Source organism: Lactuca saligna, chromosome 8, assembly GCF_052625555.1.
Source record: "Lactuca saligna cultivar CGN05327 chromosome 8, ASM5262555v1, whole genome shotgun sequence".
NCBI lineage: Eukaryota > Viridiplantae > Streptophyta > Magnoliopsida > Asterales > Asteraceae > Lactuca > Lactuca saligna.
Window position 1 is genome coordinate 80,844,539 of NC_136424.1, and position 12,962 is coordinate 80,857,500.

A 12,962-nucleotide genomic window follows, 5' to 3' on the forward strand; every position below is an offset into this window, starting at 1 on the left:
GAGCTAAATAGTGACATGAGGCTTGTGAATGAAGTGATTACTAATAGAAGTTTACTATTCGAAAATCCATCAACACATATTAATTCAGAAAGTCAAAAGAGGGAAATGTGCAAGGAAAGGGATGATAATGTCCTTATTGGCCATGTTGATGATGATAATAAAAGTAAAGATGATTCACATGTTGAAAGTTCCATGAAAACCAGGAAAGGCATTTTGACTCTTGGGGAAATGGTTGATAAGAGGAATGCAAATTCAGTTTCCAAGCTTCATATGGGCTTGCTGGATGGGTAAGACTATCTTTTATATTATAATTACACTCTTTGTATTTAAGAGTTTTGGGAATCTGCTTGAACATAAAATGTTTTCTGATCTTATGCAGAGGAACAACACCTGATGAGTTTGTTTTAGAGAAATAAAGAGGGAATATTCCTACCCAATCAAAATATTTCAAGAAACAAAATGGAAGTGAATATGAAAAGCAGCAGGTATCAATATCTTCAACAAAACTCGACTCTGTTGAAAATAAAAGAACTGCATGGTGTTCATTGTAATAAGAAACAAGCTTGTTATTAAACACTAAAATAAAAATTCAAAGTAAAGAAGCCAAATTATTTCACCTCTAGGATACCCAGATCCAAACTCCCTATGCATGTTTTCTGCAGTTTCATCAACGACCCAATTTCTCAATGCTTGGTCCCTTGTCACCCGTATCATCAACTGGGTGATACTATAATAACAATGTGAATTGCTAAAGAAGATATAAGATGATTGGTCACTCTGAAATTCATTCACCTTGGCAACTATACTTGCTCAATTAACAACTGGATACAAACTATCAGCTTTCTTTGCAACCACAAATTTAACAGATGGGAATCTTGCAGAGAGCTTAATTGTATACTTTTCAAGATCTCCTACTATATCAACATAAACTTGTAATTACATTTATTAGTTTTCATGGAATTTACTGGCAGTTAAATTCATTTATGTAGGTGTATTAGTGTATACCTCGGTTAGAAGATAATCTATGTCCAACACCCTTTTAACAAGGCCCATGGAAGACTTATGTGATATCACGCTGAGGTTAATCTTATTTCTGTTAAAAAGAAGTAATCATGCAAAATTAGAACATTTATTTAAGGGGTATAAGATTGTTTACTGCAGGAAGTTGCATACTGTCTTTTGCAACATTTTAGCCGAAAGCTCTTTAGGATGTATAACTTCAACATCCCAATCGGTTGTTTCATCAATCTTCAAACTTTCAAGCAACTCTTCTCTTTTCTCATATTTTAAAGTTTTTGAACCTACATAAAACAAAGAAGATGCTTTTTTGAAGGTGAAAAACAAAAGAAAAGAGAGGGTGTATGACAACATCACACAACTTATGGAAGAAAAGAAGCCTTTAATCATTTAATGTGTTGTAAGTAACATAGTAGATGTACAAAGGAAATTAGGAATCAGTGAAATAATTCATTTACCATAATGTATTGAGAGGAGAGAGAGAACACTTTAATAACTATCTTATTCTATGAAGAGGTACTAAAACCAATAAACTTCGATGGTTTTTTAGGTTAAAAGAACAAGTCAAAGAGGAAATAGATCCGATAGAGCCAAAATGCATTAGTACACTTTTGATACACCATCTTATAATTATAAGTTTATAACAATAATATCAATACAACAACAAGATTAGGGTTAATAATTTAGAGTACACAACAGCGATAAAATACGTCTGCTATTGAATATGACAGATTGAGAAAACTAAATCAATCATGAGATGAAGGCATCAAGATTCTAGATGATCGTAACCTTGGATCTTTGATTGAGAAGTTGCACAATAGTGTGAGTGTCTATGATCTGAGCACCGATTCAGTTTGATTTTTGGATTCGGTGAAAATGAAGGCACCAAGGGTTGACTTAAAGTGAGAATGAATCGGTAAATGATGTTATACTGTGAGATAGGGTTTATTGAAATGGATATGCGGAGAAGAGAGGGCTTGCTGAAATCTGGGAGGGTTTATTTAACACCGATGCTGATGAATGGAATATTAGGAAGGCTAGTGATAGGGACGAGTTGATTATGTTTGTGGGGAGAAAGAAAGATGCGTCAAAAAATGCTTAGGGCAAAGTTAATGAGGGCAGCGGGCTTTTCTAATTTTTTGGCTTTTCTTTTCCTGCTTGTAACAAAAGAACGCACATTTCATTAAAAATTATAAAACGACATATATAAATGACACATTTTATAATAAGCGCCCTCCGTGTTTTTTACACTAATTTTAGGGCACGCAAAAATATGTGTCCTTATTCATTAAATTTCTAGATACCTGACATAACTTTTAGGTCATACACTTTTGTGTATCATAAATCAATACATATCATAAATTGCGTGTCATTAAAGGCCTGCTTTCTAGTATTGAATCAAGCTCTAATAATTAAGTTAGATCAATGTGTATAAGGATGCTTTCTCCTAGATGGAGAGAACCATCTTGGTAGGAGGAGTGTGTGTATACAGTGGATGCTTAACTAGTTTGGGGTTAACCAGACAATGTTGGACGATGATGACATGCAGTACTGACACCTTGTGTTGACATGCAGTGTAATCATGTGGTGTTTCCAAACAATGTTTTTATGTCAAAGGACTTAAAATCATCACCCACAAAACATACTAACAAAGTAAATACAAGAAAGCACACAAATCTGCAAAGCGCACACTTCCATATTAGTTAGCTAACGAACTTTGATTTTTATCTATATTTAGGTAACCATCTTTTTTTGTATATGTTTGACTAGTAAAGTTTTTTGACATGTTCACAATGTTGGTGATTTTAGTGTGATCAACATATTTTGGTGTAATTATTATTACTATTGAGATAGGCCAAGTTATATTTTTACTCACCGAGGTTGGAGGTGCGTGGTGCATACTCAGATTGATAAATGTGATTTTAGGAATACGAGGGTCCGGGGGGCAGCGCTCCTTGGTGTAGGGTTCCAAGGGGATATAGTGTATTGATTAGGTGTATGGGCATCGCCCCTAGCGATTCCAAGGGGTAGAGCCCCTGGCACCCTAAAACATAAATGGATTTTTGTATCAGGTGAGACTCCGACCATGCACTTTCCCACCAAAAACTTACTAGATGACATCATGATGATGCAGACATTAGTTATTTCCATTAACTAACAATTTTTGGCAACAATTTTGCATGTAACTGAAAATAACTATATTTCCCTCTAATATAAGAATGTTTTCTTGTTCTAGGAAACAGATTAGCATTTACATACACAAAAATCATACATTGATTTGTTCTATCTTCAATGAACACAAAAACAACAAGGTTTTCGTGTGTCATAATCTGAATTAGGGCAGTGATTTAGATTGGTTCATTCAAGGATTATCCTACTTATGAATTTGTGTACCCCAGATAAAACAGACGAATTATAGATTTTGGAAAGTATTTGATAAATTTGATCCTTGAATCAATCCAAGTTTGTATTTATTGTTATTCTATTCCCTTATTTTCTAACACTCAAAATCTATAATTTATGTATAAGAATAACAATGGCAGAATCTATAAATTTGATCCTTGAATCGCTGGCAGAAGAAGATGCATTTCCTTCTTCCTACCTTAACTGTTCACATTTTGATCACTCCTCCACCAGAACCAATGGAGGATGAAACCCTTAAACATACCTGAAGAATTTGCAAATGGGAAAATGATGATTACATCTGTCATCGACACATTATACAAGCATGTATGACTCTCTCTTTAACATCTATCAAAATCAAAAATTTGCAAAAGATCTATAGGATGCTCTTGAATCCAAGTACATGGCAGTGGATGCCTCAAGTAAGAAATTCATTGTCAGTGATTTTGACAATTACAAGATGGTGGATTTAAGGCATGCCATGGAACAATACAATGAACTCATGATCATTTTGGGACAATTTGAACAACACAAAATGCGAATAGATGAATCCATTTATATCTTAAGTGTTATTTACTAACTGCTCCCATCCTGGAAATACTTTAAACATATACTGAAACACCAAAAAGAAGCGTTATCTAGTACAACTTGGCAATCACTTGAGAATTGATGAGGGTCTTCGGGCTCAAGAAAGTAGCAAGGGAAAAGTAAAGGAAGCTCTTGGATCTTCATTGAAGATGGTGGAAGATGACAAACATAAAAAAAAATAACCAAGGAAAATGGGAAAAGAAAGATGAACACCATGGAGGTTCAAACAAGAAAGAAAACTTATGTATTGGAATTGCAACAAACGTGGTAACGTAAAATGAGATTGTCATTTGAAGAAGAAAAAAAATGGTGAAGTCATTTCTAGACAAGGTTCTAATGATCAAGGTCCAAAACCACAAGGTTATAATTTAGTTTATGAGATTACTACTAATAATGTTATATATATCATGTAACACTAATTCTAGAATCATTCTATGGGTGACGAGTCATGTGTGTAAAGATCGCTCTTGGTTTAAGGATTATGAAGTAGTTAATGATTGATCGGTGGTGTACATGGGAGACCATAAAAAAGCACATGTTTGCAGGTCATGGTTGTGTTTCTTTATGTTTTAGTTCTGTAAAAAGTCTTCTTCTTAAAAATATTATTCATGTTCCTAAGATTAGGAAGTACTTAGTTTCTAGTGGTATAATTAATAGATGTGGATATAAACAAGTCTATGAATTTCATAAGTATGTATTATCTAAGTGTAGTACATTTGTCGGGTTTGGATATTATTGTAATGAAATGTTTAGACTGAATGTAAACAACAGAGTTGTAGATTCTATACACATGGCTTGTTCTAGTATTGATGATTCTTCTTTATGGCATGCTCATTTAGGACATGTATATTATAAAAGAATGCTTGAAATGTCTAAAAGTGGAATAATACCATCTTCTTATGGTAACATAAAAAAATGAAAAACTTGTATGTGAACTAAAATAACTAGACAACCTTTCTTAATGTTAAATGGAATTTTGTTATGCTTGAATTAATTCATAGTGATCTATGTGATTTGTATTCAAATCAATCCTTAGGAAATAAGAAATACATAGTTACTTTTATAGATAATTATTCTTGTTTTTTGCTATGTATATTTGTTACATTTGAATGGTGAAGCCCTTGATAAATTCAAAATTTATAAAAATGAAGTTGAATTGAAACAAAATGATTTAATCAAAAGACTTTGCACTGATCGTGATGGAGAGTATTATGATCCTAGTTATTTCAAATATGTTGGTATTATACATGAAATAATTGTTCCATATACTCCTCAACAAAATGGGATTTCTGAAAGGAAAAATAGAGTTCTAAAGGAAATGGTGAACTCAAAGTTGTCTTACTCATGTTTGAGTGATGGTTTCTGGGGAGAAGCAATGCTAAATGCATGATATCTTTTAAAAAGAGTTCCAAAAAATGTAAGAAGATAACTTCCTATGAGCTTTGGTACAAAAAGAAACCAAACTTAGGATATCTTAAAGTTTGGGGTTCTTGGGCTGTTTGTGAGGCTAAATGAACCAAAAATGAAGACTTTGGGTGAAAGAGGCATTGATTGTATCTTTATTGGATATGATGAGCATTCCAAGGCTTATAAGTTTTATGTTATAGAACCTAATGATTTTTTTTTCAATTAACACTGTTATAGAATCTAGAGATGCAATATTTAATGAAAATCAATTTTCATCCATACCTAGACCAAAGGAATTGGTTTCTAGTTCCAGTGGGACTACCAATGAAGTTGTACCTAATTCAAATGAATTACCTGTGCTTAGAAGAAGCAAGAGACAAAGGAAAGCTAAATCATTTGGCATTGATTTTCAGCTTTACCTAGTTAAAGCTTCTTGAGATGAAGTTGAAAATCAATATTCTTATTGTATTAGTGTTGAAGAGGATCCTAAAATATTTGATGAAGAAATGAAATCTCAAGAATTTGCTTTCTGGAAAGAAGCAATAAATGATGAGATGGATTCCCTTATGGGGAATAATACTTGGGTGTTGTCTGATCTTCCTCCTTGATGCAAATCGTTGGGTTGCAAGTGGATATTTAAAAGGAAGTTGAAAGTTAATGGATCAATTAAAAAATTTAAGGCTTGATTGTTATTCAAGGTTTTAAACAAAAACTTGACATTGAGTATTTTGACACTTATGCTCCAGTTGCTCGTATATCCACCATTAGATTGCTGATTGCCTTAGCAACAATTTATCATTTGGTGGTTCACCAAATGGATGTTAAAACAACATTCTTAAATGGCGATTTAGGGGAAAAGGTGTATATGAAACAAATTGAGGGTTTTATTATGCCTGGAAATGAGCATAAGGTGTGCAAGTTGGTTAAATCATTGTGTGGGCTAAATCAAGCACCAAAACAGTGGCATCAAAAATTTGATGATGTTATCTTATCTCATTGTTTCAAGTTAAATCAATAGGACAAGTGTGTATATAGCAAGTTTGATGATTCTGGTAATGGAGTGATTATATGCTTTTATGTAGATGATATGTTAATATTTGTTACTGATCAAAGGCAAGTTGACTTGACCAAAGAGTTTTTATCATCTCAGTTCTCCATGAAGGATATGGGGGAGGCAGAAGTGATTCTTGGAATAAGAATCAAGAATGAACATCAAGGAATATCAATTTCACAATCTCATTTCATTAATAAAGTGCTTAAGAAGTTCAATTATTCTGATTGTTCTCCTGTGAGCACACCTTTTGATCCAAGTATGAAACTAATGCCAAATACTGGTGAAGCAGTATCACAACTTGAGTATTCAAAGGTAATATGGTGTTTGATATATGATATGATCAACACAAGGCTTGCTATTGCATTTGTTATAGGAAATCTAAGTAAGTTTACTAGCAATCCTAATACTCACCATTGGTAAGCAGTAAGGAAGGTGCTGAAGTATCTTAAGAAAAGCATGGACTTTGGTTTGACTTATGTAGGGTTTCCTTCAGTTACTGAAGGATATTCAGATGCTAGTTGGATTACTAATGTTAAGGACCACTCTTCTACAAGTGTTTGGGTGTTTCTTCTTGGTGGATGTGTTGTTTCATGGACTTCTAAGAAATAAACATGCATCACAAATTCAACTATGAAATCTGAATTTATAGCCTTGTAGCTGCTGGAAAAGAAGCAAAATGGTTAAGGAATTTGATCTACGAAATTCCTTTGTGGCCAAATCCTATATCTCATATCTCTATACACTATGATAGTGCTACCTGTAATACCCGATTTATTAAATAAATTAATGAATGTATAATAGCCGTAAAATCAATAATTATATATAGTAAGGTGTTGGTCTCGAGGAGCTAATTGTCATAATTTTAGAAGTTGGGGGTTATAATTGTGAAGGCAGTGACTACTTTGTAAATTATTGGGACTTAATTTGAAAAGATTTTGTAAAACTAAGGGTTGAAGGGTAACTTATGGACTTTATTTGAAAATAAAATGTAGAGGAGGGGCTGTTTGGTAAATATTGGATTGATTATGAAAAGAATTACAAGAATAGGGGTGTAATGGGTAAATATGAGATATGTTTTGAAAAGATTTGTATGGAGAGGGGCTATTCTTGGCATTATGGAAATTGGTTATGGGGACAAGGTATATAACCCGTTACCCTTTACGAGAACCCTAACCCTAGGATATCCAGTCACCTCCATTCACTCACCTTATACTCCTTCAATCTCCGGCACCACACCCCACCTCCGTTGAGGTCGCCAACCACCGAAGCTGCTGTCGTTTTACTTGTTTCCAATCAGCCAACGACCACAACAACCACTAAACTTCCGCTCTTCTCCTCCTTCTCCTTCTTCATTCGTTGAAATGAGAGGTCTCATCCACCACCGCTATTTCGTAACCGGAGCATCGCCACTGTTGTTGCTGTCCCATCATCGACGACTACAACGAACAGTGTTTATCGTTGTTGTCATTCGTGGTTAGTGGAGAGAGAACCTCTTCCATTTTCCCTTTGTTTCTGTTCCGATGATGTGCATCGTTGTAGCATTGTTGCTCTGATCATCGTTTACTGTGACATCCCCAAAATCACGGCCAGAAAAGACCGATTTTCATTTATGCTTTTAAAATAATTTCAGAGTAAATCCTTTTGATTTGAAAGAGTTGCGGAATTTTTTCCCAAAAGAAAAACATGATAAAACAATGTTTACCAAAGCATTTCATAAAAGAAATGTATTTTTCATTATATAATCAAAACTCGGGGTGTCATGTTCCGATACAGACCAATAAGCATAAACGATAACATTACAAGTCATTCAACAAATATATACATATGCAAACTTGTAAACAAAAAAACTTGATGGTTCATCCATCTTACGCCCTTGCGCCACTTCCTGTAATACAAATAAAACTGAGTGGGTCGGGCTTGGGAGCCTGGTGAGCATATAGGGTTTTCAACCCACAATAAATAAATTATATTTAATTTCACCAACCAATCACTATCCCGATTACCCATTCCCGTTATCCTCACTTTACGTCCCTAAAACAACATCTATCTCAAGGGACCTAATCTAGGATTTTCATCGGGACGGATATTACTGCTAAGGGGTTTCCTCAACAATAGATATCCTAAAGGCAACCATGAGGGGGATAGAGTACACCAGTGAACACATCGTTCACAACACCTACAGGTTATGAACCTGATAGCATTCCACGAGACTGTCTAGAAGGAGTCTGTGGTCGTTATCCATACTCCGCTGAATAACTAGGTCAATAACAACAACATCGAGGCCTCTCATCTGTTTATTACACACCAACTATCCACCCATGTTCTACCCAACATATTAGTAGATAAAAATATACATTTTTTATACATAGTTTAAAACCTGTATATCATTTTCATTCAATATATATTCCACATAATAGATGAGGCACACCCACATAACACGTATTTCATAGAAAGCAAATCAGATCCATGAGATGGAAGAAAGTGAATATACATTCACACACATAACAAAAAAATATACATATAACACGTATTTCGTATAAAATAGTTTATAATTATGCGTTAGAAGAAAGTAACTACACACTCACTTGATCAGAAGATGATCGGACAGCACTACGGCTCGTAGAAGTAGTAATCGTCAGCAAATCTAGAAGATCTCTACAAAAATCGAACTTTTCGCGGGCAGAGCTTTGACTCGGAAACCGCACTTCTCGGGATCTTCGGGATCTCGGGACTTGCTCCGGGACTCGGGAATATTACCGGGGCTTCGGGGTATTTCTGGTACGCAAATCGATGCAAAACAGGAGAGAGAATGGAGAAAAATAGCAAAGAAGCCGGCTGCCCTCGCATCCTATTTATAGGAGGCTGCTGCCTCGCAGTATGCGGGGAGTACTGCTTCGAAATCGTAAGCGCATGCATTATCCGAAGTCCTCAAGTGCGAGTGTTGACATCTTCGATGTACGCGGGGCGTACACGAGTACACGGGGCGTACTCCGGATGAGTCCGGTGACTCGCCTCCGGATAATACTGAGGTTTAATAATTAATTTTAATTATTAATTATTTAATAAACTTCGGAAATTCATATCTTCTTCATACGAACTCCGTTTTTGACGTTTTTTTATATCCACGCGAAGATGAGACTACGCTCTACAACTTTCGTTTAGACTCCGTCGGCTAATTTTGACTTTATTTTTATTATTTATTTTTAATAGGCCGGGACAGAAAGTTTCGTTATAAATTCATAACTTCTTCGTTTGACGTCCGTTATTGCCTAACTTTTTATTGTTGTGATACTAACAATGAGATATTCGATTCTCGTTTAGATCACTAAGGCTAAATATCGCTCTAACGTAAATTTCACTTTTTACGTTATTCAGCGGTGCCGGTTTTGTCGCGAAACTTCGACAGGTCATAACTTCTTCGTTATAACTCGGATTTCGGCATTCTTTATATCTTCGGAAACCTTGTTTCAACTACTACAACATTATCTAAAGATATCAAGTTTATTATACACTTAAATTTTGATGCTTATTTTTATTCTTAATTAATCAAACCACATAATTAAGCAATTAAGCACAAAACACATAATACTCAAATAATACACTTCTATTATTTCAAAACGGGTTACAAAGGTGAACCTAGACTATCACATTGCTAAAAATGGCAAGCCCAGAAACACAGGCGTTACATTTACCGCTCCATGTCCGTCTGAGTAGGCTTCCTATCGAGTAGGGTCGTGAAGAACCACCATGACAACCAACCATAGTGGATGTTGCCGCCAAAACCACCATTAACAGCTATTGCCGCCATTCGTATGTATGCTACCGCCACTGTACGCCACTAGATCGATGGTTGGGTCCACTTTGCAATGAGAAGCATGTATGTGTGTGTTATTTCAGTGGAGAGGTGTGTGGGTGTTTATTTGGCCGGAAAAGCCACCACCACCACCACCGTGAGGTGGTGGATGCCACTATGTGTGTGTTTATCTCTTGAGAGAGAGAGAGTGTGTGTGTGTGTTTATTTGAGACTTTGCATTGTAAACTGTTATAATGTTGGAATAATGAAAAGAAAACTCAAAACCACCACCGTAGGGTGGTGGCTGCCGCCTCCTGCCGCCGTGTCAGGTGGCAGTGTGATTTGATTGTGTTTGGAGCTTGTTTGGGATGCTTGGACAGAATGGGCCTAATGAAACCCTAGTGGGCCCAATGAAAGCCTAATGGGCCTAGTGAATCCCTAATGGGCCTAATGAAACCCTAATTGATCCAAAGACTTAGCTATTAGACCTAATTGGGTTGTGATGGGTTGGAAACCCTAATTAGGGTTTAGAAAACCCTAATTTTGGATATATGGGCCTTGGGCTTATCGGGACCCACATTTGGGCCATTGGAAATGGACTATGTATTAAGCCTAATCACACCATATGATTTATCTAGTAGAGTGGTGGACTTAATGGATTAAGTCCTTAATGGGTTAAGTGAAAAACACTTAACCCTAATTGTTTTATGTGAAACCCTAATTCCACTTGGGCCTTGAGTTGGGCCTTTCTATTGGGCTTTGGTGATTGGGCTATTAATAAGCCATCCAAGAACAAGCAAATGGACCAGAATAATTTAATTGGCTTAAGGGTAGGGCTCATGTAAGGGGTTTAGGCCCAATTTGGAAAATTGGGCCATAGATGGGCCATAATTTAACCCTGATGATTATGAGATATTAGACCATTATAATGCCTCATGTTTGGACTGAAATAAATGGTTGGGCCTTAGGGTAAGACCATGTTATGGTTTGGGCCCAATTTGGAAAATTGGGCCATATGTTAGGCTTTGATACCTAGTTTGACTTTTGGGCCTTTGGATTAGGCCAGGCTTGAATTAAGCCAAGATGGGGTAATGTAGCATGTTACTCCAAGAAGTTATGGTTATGTGTTGGGACCCAATTATTAATTGGGTGATGTTTTGATATTGACAGTTTGAGAATCTGTCATCCAGCAGCTGAGATTGTGTCTACGGGACTTCAGTAGTGTGAGGTGAGTTACCTTCCAGTAGAAGTGGTTCTAAGGCACTAAGGTCGACCCACTAGTAGTTGATTATAGTTGAGATGATTGTCTTTGTGATAATTGTCTGGTTTGCTACTACCTGTTATGTTTATGTGCTAGCATGATATGTTATATGTGATAGGGGTAATAGGAGGGGAATAGTCCCCAAGTTCGGTTGTTAGGACCGAAGGGTAGGTCGGGCACCCCAGATATGCTTGACGATATGTTTATGTTATGTTTTGTGTGGTAGTAGTAGGGGGTGAAATAGTCCTCGGAGCCGGTTGGAATAAACCAGAGGGTAGGTCAGCACCTTAGAACAAGTTGACATAGGTAGGTTAGCACCCCATAACTGCTTGACATGGGTAGGTTCGGCACCCCAGAATTGCTAGAAAGGGTAGGTCGACACCCCATAATGGCCGGACATAGTAGGTTGGGCACCCCAAAATTTCCCGGTAGTATGTTTGTTGTATTGTATGTGGTATGATGGGGGAACTCACTAAGCTTCGTGCTTACGGTGTATAGTTTCGGTTTCAGGTACTTTGTTTTCAAAGGAAAGGAGTCGACTCGATTGCAGCACATCACACTATGTTTTCCGCACATGAGATTTTTAGGATTACACTCTGATATTATTTTATGAGAACTTGTTTGACTATTGACACTTTGGTTTTGACATGAGATGTTATTATGGATGTTTTTATACTTATGGTTTTATAATATCTTAATTTGAAATTGAAATTTTTGGTCTTAAATTTTGGGATGTTACACTACCACATTGGAAAAAGCATATAGTCAAGTGTATAATGGAAAGTCGCTACATTTGGGTGTTAGGCATAACATGGTACATGAGCTGATTACTCATGGTATCATTAATGTTGAGTTTGTTCGATCTCAACAAAACTTAACTGATTACTTGATGAAGGGTTTAGCTAGAGACTTAGAAAAGAAGTCGGTTATAAGGATAGGTTTAAGGCCCACTTGATATCTCTATGGGTGAGATACCTAATTCCCTTCTAATACAAGGTTATAAGTTGAATTCAATGTGGAAAGCTTGCTTATGGAGATTGAAGTACAATTATTTTACTACATCATGAGGTTTATGCTTATAACATGCATTGTTAAAGTAGATTGATTAAGTTCTTAATAGTTATTTTGAAAAAGTGCATTGACAGGTGCATGATATAGAAGGACTACCTATGTGAGTTTGTAGTGATGTCGCTTTAGAAAGCTTGGGCTAAGCTTTTATGCACTCATGAATGGATTGGACACATGGTTGTAATAGTGTCAAGTATGAAATATTAGATATTGTGTTTAAGTTATGTGTATAGTACCTCCAGTTACTCAAATGATTTGAAATCTTTAATCCTTAAGACAACCTGGTTCTCGAATATTTGACCTGTATATTATACTAATATGAAAATTCAATCTTCAAGATATTTTCATTTATGCATAAGTGTGATTTGTGT

At 35.9% G+C, this 12,962-nt stretch overlaps 1 pseudogene; it reads right to left on the reverse strand.

Annotated features, from left to right (window-relative positions):
• Positions 1-576: 576 nt before the first annotated feature.
• LOC145009804 (ribonuclease H2 subunit A-like) lies at positions 577-1,407 on the reverse strand (annotated as a pseudogene).
• Positions 1,408-12,962: the final 11,555 nt, after the last annotated feature.